The sequence below is a fragment of the Capsicum annuum genome, chromosome 2, assembly GCF_002878395.1.
Source record: "Capsicum annuum cultivar UCD-10X-F1 chromosome 2, UCD10Xv1.1, whole genome shotgun sequence".
Lineage (NCBI taxonomy): Eukaryota > Viridiplantae > Streptophyta > Magnoliopsida > Solanales > Solanaceae > Capsicum > Capsicum annuum.
The window spans coordinates 137,566,761-137,573,992 of record NC_061112.1 but is presented as its reverse complement, the minus strand read 5'-3'; positions in this window follow the sequence as shown (position 1 = coordinate 137,573,992).

Genomic DNA, 7,232 nt, shown 5'->3' with positions numbered 1-7,232 from the left:
TAACATAAAATCACATGATGATATTCACTCAGCTGACAGCTTCAAGAATTACGATATTGTCTTTTATGACCAATTTCCTCTTCAATATTACTGGAGAAATAACTAAGAATAAGAAAACTTAATTTCAAAAGACGCTTTATGCTCTATATATAGTTGTAAAACTATTATTTGGAAAAAATTGTAGGCTATTACTGCATAGTTGGATACAATATACTTCCTATCCATTATTACTCGTACCTAAATCTCATTCATTGTACTTATTATTAATAATGAGAACATTCTCTTTGGAAGAAAAAATAAATTCTGATACCCGACATAATTATAGAAGAACATGTTTACGAAAAAAAATTACTCCTTAGTTAAAAATACCAGAGAGGATACCCGACATAATTATGGAATACTCAAGCCATGCATCATATCCTTGAACCTAATATCAATAATTTTTTTTTTCATAATCGACGTTGACTATTGGAATGATTTTTTATTTTATTTTATAGATAATTAATTTCTACGTGCGTACTGAGTGTATTGAAGATTTATAGCTGTGAAAGATGAAAGCATTTCGATTTTTTCAAATTTAACTTTTTGTCATTAATTTCAATTACTTTTATGAACACGTTGCTGTCGTCTGATTATCAATTTCAGCATTTCATTTGTTTCCAATACCTGATGCTACTACTTATCAGTTAGTACGTACTAATTTTAATCAACAAATTAAACACTATTTTTAATTTTGTTCATTTAAATACCACCATATAAATATGAATTGACAACACAGGAATATTATATTGACTAAGAACCAAGATAATAGCAATATGTAGAAAGCAATTAATAGATTGAAAACTCACAAAAGAATAAAATCTAGCTAGAAACATAATCCAGGGAAAGTAGGAAGGTTTTCGATTTCGATGGGAATACATTTTGAGAAGGAATTAATCCATGATAGAGAAATCTATTTGGATGTATTATTAGAAATAGTCCATGTGTTAAAGGAGTGTTGTCCATGATAGAGAAAACTAAGTGAAGTATTCTATAGTTTGTCCAATTCCATGAATGCTAAGAATCTAACACAAACTTTTATGTATTCAAGACTTTGATATATTAAAATTTACGATACACTCATGCATGATTTTGTGGAAAAAAATAAGGAATTAACTTAATTCTTATGGAAAAAAAATTAATCGCCTGCCAGCTAATTGAATTACAACTTAATTAACCAATGATGATTGTTTACCCCTGCAGAATGTTAATTAGGTGTTGAGGAATTTATCACTTATATGTCATTTCCAAACGCCAAACTTGATTGTGATACATGCTCATCTATATATGGACTGTGGTTTAGAAGATGATTGATCATCTATAATCTTATAAGACGAACCTCGTAGTAATAAAAAACCAGAATATATATCTCGTAAAAGGAAAATAGTTATTTTGTATGGCATGATGGGCAGCAGAATAAACAGTGGCCGAAATTGATTTTTTGGTGAAAACTTATACTATTTATATAATAAGCTTAAAATTATTTTTGATGATATATAGCAGCCGTTGAACCCCTCTTCGACTAGTTTTTTTTTTCTACATTTTTTTATTTTGAACCCGCTTTGTTAACTTAATATGGTGGCTCCACCAGCCACTGAAAACAAATATTGAGCATGAAATAAGAAAAACTCATAAGGAATCAATTTATTGTGGAGAAACGGAAATGTTCAATAATAATAATTGATACTAATAAAATTTTCTCCATCTTTTTCGTGGTTTCTCAAAATAGGTTACAATTGGTTACGGTCTTTGAAGCACAGAAAGTGTGGGGTCTCGAAAGTGTGCCGACAGATATATAGGTAATTGACACTTTTGACAGATGCAACAAGATTCGTTGCTACAACCGTAATCAGGAGTTTCGAGTTCAAAGATTTATAATAAAAAAATATATGATAAAAAATAATTTAATTTTTAAAGAGTCTTATAGAACGTGAATTCAAGTTCCTAGCTAACAGATACCAAATGTTGGGCGAGAAGACATCATCTAGCAGGTACCAGTCTTTGTTCTCTCTATAAACAGTCATTTTCTTCTAGATGCTTTTAATGGGACTTGTGACCAAAGTTAGGTAGCTTAACTACAAATCCATCGTGCGACAATTCAGCAATTTAGTAAGACAGTCTTTGTCAACAATTGCAAACCACTATAGATGATATACTTAAATAACGTAACTTTGCACTTTGCTGCTTATTTATTTATTTATTATAACATCTTGTGTCATGGAATAAAAGGAAATATTTTTTATGCACAGACATACAGCCCATTGTTCTATACCTCCAGCAAACGAACAAAATGAACAACAATGCTTGGAGTGATTAGGCTTATTTTAAGTTTCTTGACTTTAATACTGGGAAAACAGTCGACAAATTACCTATATGTTTAATATTTAAGCCTACGAAAGTACGGCCTTTTCTGCAGGCTGTTTTATACTCCAAGTACTCTAAAACTTTTTCTCAAATTTAAAGACTTAAGGGAGGGGACTTTTCAGGTAGTGGAGTATCACGGGTGCGATTCCACAAATGGCATATATATATATATATATATAGTGGAATCAACGTAACCAAAGTTGCACGCCTTTAAATATATTCTGCTTGCAGCTCAACAATCATTGTCTTATTCTACACTTCCACCATAGTATTTTTTTAAAAAAATATCCCCTTTCAGTCGCCTATATTTTTTTCCCTCTCATGATTCATCGATTTAAAAAAGATAAATTAAAGAAGATATCATAATAAATGATTCCAAATTAAAAAAAATTTCATCAAGTTTCCAATTCAAAACATACTCCAAACTTGACTTCATTTCACATTAATTTCATTGACAGAATAAAAGTTAGTTCATGAACTAGAAATTGCCTATTTAGGGATCAAGAAATACATAATTTATTTATGTGGGAGTGGGACTCTATACTCCCTCCGCACACCTATAAATCGGACATTTGAATAGTAAATATTTTAAGCGTGTATAATAAAAGATGGAGACCTACGATCAAATAATAATGAATTAGAGCACATTTGAATATGATATCGTAACAAAGACAATGAATCTTGAGACTAACTCTACTCGAACGCTGGCTTATAAAGTGAGTCTAAGAGGGCATACCAAGAGATTACTCTGTGGGTGGGACTCAACATATATGTAGAGAATAAGATGCTCTTTTTAAAAGGCTATATCATTCCGCTAAATTTGGCGCTGATTCCATCAAGTAAGAGGCAATGAATTTTAACTTTGTTTGGTAAAATATATAATTTCACTTTTTTTAGGCGTGATTGTGACTGAACCAATCATATCAAACATATGGCAATGAAAACAAAAAATTCCAGATCATGATTCCATTTGGGATCATTCCCTTCGTACGCCAGTGGACCCTTAGTGCTCCAATTTTGTCACTAATTGCCTTATTAACCAAGTTTTAATCAACTTTTGTGAAGTACCATCCACGACAAAATATAAAAAGCCTACATTTTATTTTATTTTGGAAATATTCGACCTAGATAATATATGGCATAAGATGAAAATTAACACGAGAAAGTTTTGTTGGGTATTCCTTTTTTGAAATAGTTTTACGGTAAATGACTTTCTTTTTATTTTTCTGGCACATCACATCAATGGTCCTTTTGGACTAGTATCAAAAACAGCCCTTTATCTGAACAAGCTACAAATCTTATGAGGAAACACAAGACCATGTTTTAAAATTTTGTAGATGCAAAAGCAATGCTTTATCAGTTCCAAGAGCTATTTTGCACAACTCCTTAGAAACAAAACTTAAATAGTTAACTATTTGCATAGATCAGTCATCAGCCCATAAAACTCCAACTACACGTGTAACGACAGTCTTAAGTCAATTACAAACTGATAAGGGTTGTTAAGCCCACTTAGTTATTATACTGACTTGGACAGATTATAGGGGGAAGTGGGCTGCCTATTTTTGGGTCCTGTTACGGGCTTTTATTGGGCATATTAAGCAGTATACGTATTTGCGCGATGTGCGGAATTTTTTTGTATAAATAACATAAATATCAACCTTTTTGAAAATAATTACACTCTCTCCCTCTTTTTAAATTACTTTACTCTTTCTCCCTATTAATATACATAATATAGCCGACATATACATAACATTCTGTGTATATGTTGGAATTTTTGTAATATATTTAGAGAGTTGGATTTTTTGTAATATTTAAAACATAAGTTGTGTATTTGTGTAATTTTTAGATTTTTTTATGCTTTTTTATGATTAAAAAAATATTAACTTGCTCATATAAAATTAATTAATTTCTAGTGGATAAAATTAACATAGTTCAAAGTCAAAGGAATATTAAAAATGATTATTAATAGTGAAATTACAATTCCTACTTAATAACAAACTATAATTTTGATTGTTTACATTTTTATATAAAAAGAACAATATCGGTATTGATTAATTTTAAAAAAATGATAAATTTTAATATATTAAGTAATAATTAATTCTGTTGTTGGACTTTTAACTTTATATTTTTAATCAATTAAAAGTTTTAATTATATCCCTTACCATTCATTTCATTTTCTTAATCTATTAATTCAACTTCATCTGCACTTTTTAAAATAAAATGTCATCTTTCAATTTCATTTTAAACACTAAAAGTACTTAACTTTGTCAATTACAAAACTTCTAATTCTAATACACTCTAATGCACGAATAATATTAAAATATTATTTCTAATTATTTCAAATTAAAATATCTCGTTTCTCACTGAAATTTTGGTCTATAATATTAAACTATTTTTATTTTGATTTATATAATATACTTTTTAATTTAACAAGTCACCAAAAGAATGAAACATTTATATATTAAGTAAAACCAACTATAAAATGATAATTTCACCTACAAAAATATTATTTAGTATGAGTATAAACGTGTATAACTATTTATATCATAAATTTTGAAAGTATTCTTAAATATTTAAATTCATACCTATTTCAAATATTTCATCTAATAAATTGAAAAGAAGTGAGTAAAAATTGTAGGAAATAATTTATTAAAAATTAAATTTTATACGTATTAATTAAGGAAAAAATATATAAAGTAACATATCTATGTATTAAATTTTTAAAAATAACACTAGTTTTATGAAATTACATTTTATAGCATTTATGACATATTTTTATTGTGTTTCTCTTATTTTTACCGTATTGGAAAATTAACCTTCAATTATCCCTATTTTCACGCCATATTCCTTCTCTCTCCATTTTTGAAAGATATTTTCCTGTTTTTTTCGCCATTAAAAAAATCTTCCAGCTTTAATTTTACTTTCTTATGCACGATTTTAGCTATATCAAATCTTCATCTATTTCAGGTACCACTTAATTTAGCTATTGCATGTTTTTTTTTGGGGGGGGGGGAATTTTTCGACTCTAACACATCTCAAAATCAGATTTTAATTTTTTTTGTTTTAATGGATGAACAAACACTAGAATCACAAAATAAAACTACTGGCATACGAAATTTAAATTTGGTGTCAGATTGTGGACCGTCTTTTAGTATCAGCTTAACTCAAGAAGTTGTTAAAGTTGTTTCATCTTCTATACAGTTTAAGAAATCTCACAGATCGAAGGAGATTAGGTCAAAATTTTGCAACGATCCGGTTAAGATGACAGAAATTATAAAAAAAAAAGTCGCAGAAAAAGCATTCTCCAAAGGAAACAAAAATTAAAAAAGGGACAGAGAAGAAAAGAAAAGCTCAAGAAATTGAAGTTTTGAGTAGTAAGGTTGATGAGGAAGTGCAAAATTCTTTTGCTGACGATTCTCAAGAAGATAGTGATGAAGAGGTTTTTTTTTTTTGTGTAAATGTATTTTTTAAGTAAATGTATTTTGCTATAAGTTTAGATGTCACTAAAGTTGTAAGTTATATGTATTTTTTGAAATACTGAATGTGTATTTTATGTTTTTCATGATATGTGGAGGGCGAATTTAGTAGAAAACATATTTGTGAAGATGATAGGATAATTGTGAAAATTTACTGTTAATAAATAGGTTAATACTCATGAATAGGTTTTTTTTGCTATATGTATTTTTCTATATTTATTATGTATTTTTTTAAGAATTTGTTATATTTTGGACTGATAAAATACATATGTATTTTTATATGTATTTTTGGCTTACTTGATATATATTTTTCAGTCTTGATTGTATTTTTACCATAATTAATTTATATTTTTCAGTGTTGGTTGTATTTTAGCATACTTGATTTATATTTTTTAGTGTTGCTTGTAATTTTGATTATATTTAATATGTTTTTTTCAGTGTTGCTTGCATGTTATATTTTTTTTTTGTATGCTTGAATTTTGTTTACAGATTAAGAAGTGGTAGTTTTATTTGTATAGGTGATGTAGGATGAAATAGTCATAGTCAAAAAAATTTCAAGATTTACACCACACATGTGCTCGTACAGTGACAAAGATATTTATGGAAGTATAAGCGCAATTTTAAACAAGGGACAGCTTAAAAACTTTTGCGACAATAACATTTTTTGTTATTTTATGAAAAAGCAGCAATGTGTAGTGCAAGCACAGTTGTGCAGATGCGTTATGATGCTTGAGGTGAAGGGTAGTTCTTCTTCTGGGATTCTGATTTGTGTTAATGGCACCTTTCTTAATTTTATTCCCAGGGAATTTGCTATCATAACTGGATTGAATTGTGTGTCAAATAGATATGACTTTATTTTTTACGAGGGTGTACCACATAGGATGGTTGAGAAGTATTTCAATGGGGCAGAAATTATACAGAAAAGACAACTATTTCTAGCATTCATGGAGAAAGTATGGGGGGAGAACAATGATGAGGATGCTGAGAAATTTGCAATCCTGTATTTCCTGCAATATTTGTGTTATCTAATGTTAAAACTATGGTTATACCCCGTCTTCATTTCGATTTGGTCAATAGTGGAAGATATAAGGATTTTCTATGGGATTCTTTATCTTTTGAAGATCTTGCCAGAAGTTTTAACAATCGGTTGAAAGCTGGTGGTCAATTTTATTTGATTCAGGGAATGCCACTGGCTATTCAAGTATGACTTTATGAGTGTTGTTCAAATGTCCCTCCAAAGATTGCATTGAAGGTTGATAATCGGATTTCCCGATTATTAAATTGGAAGACGATTGCACCTCGTCCACGCTTTGAATTTTTGATGAATGCTATGTTCAATGACAATGGCAAGGT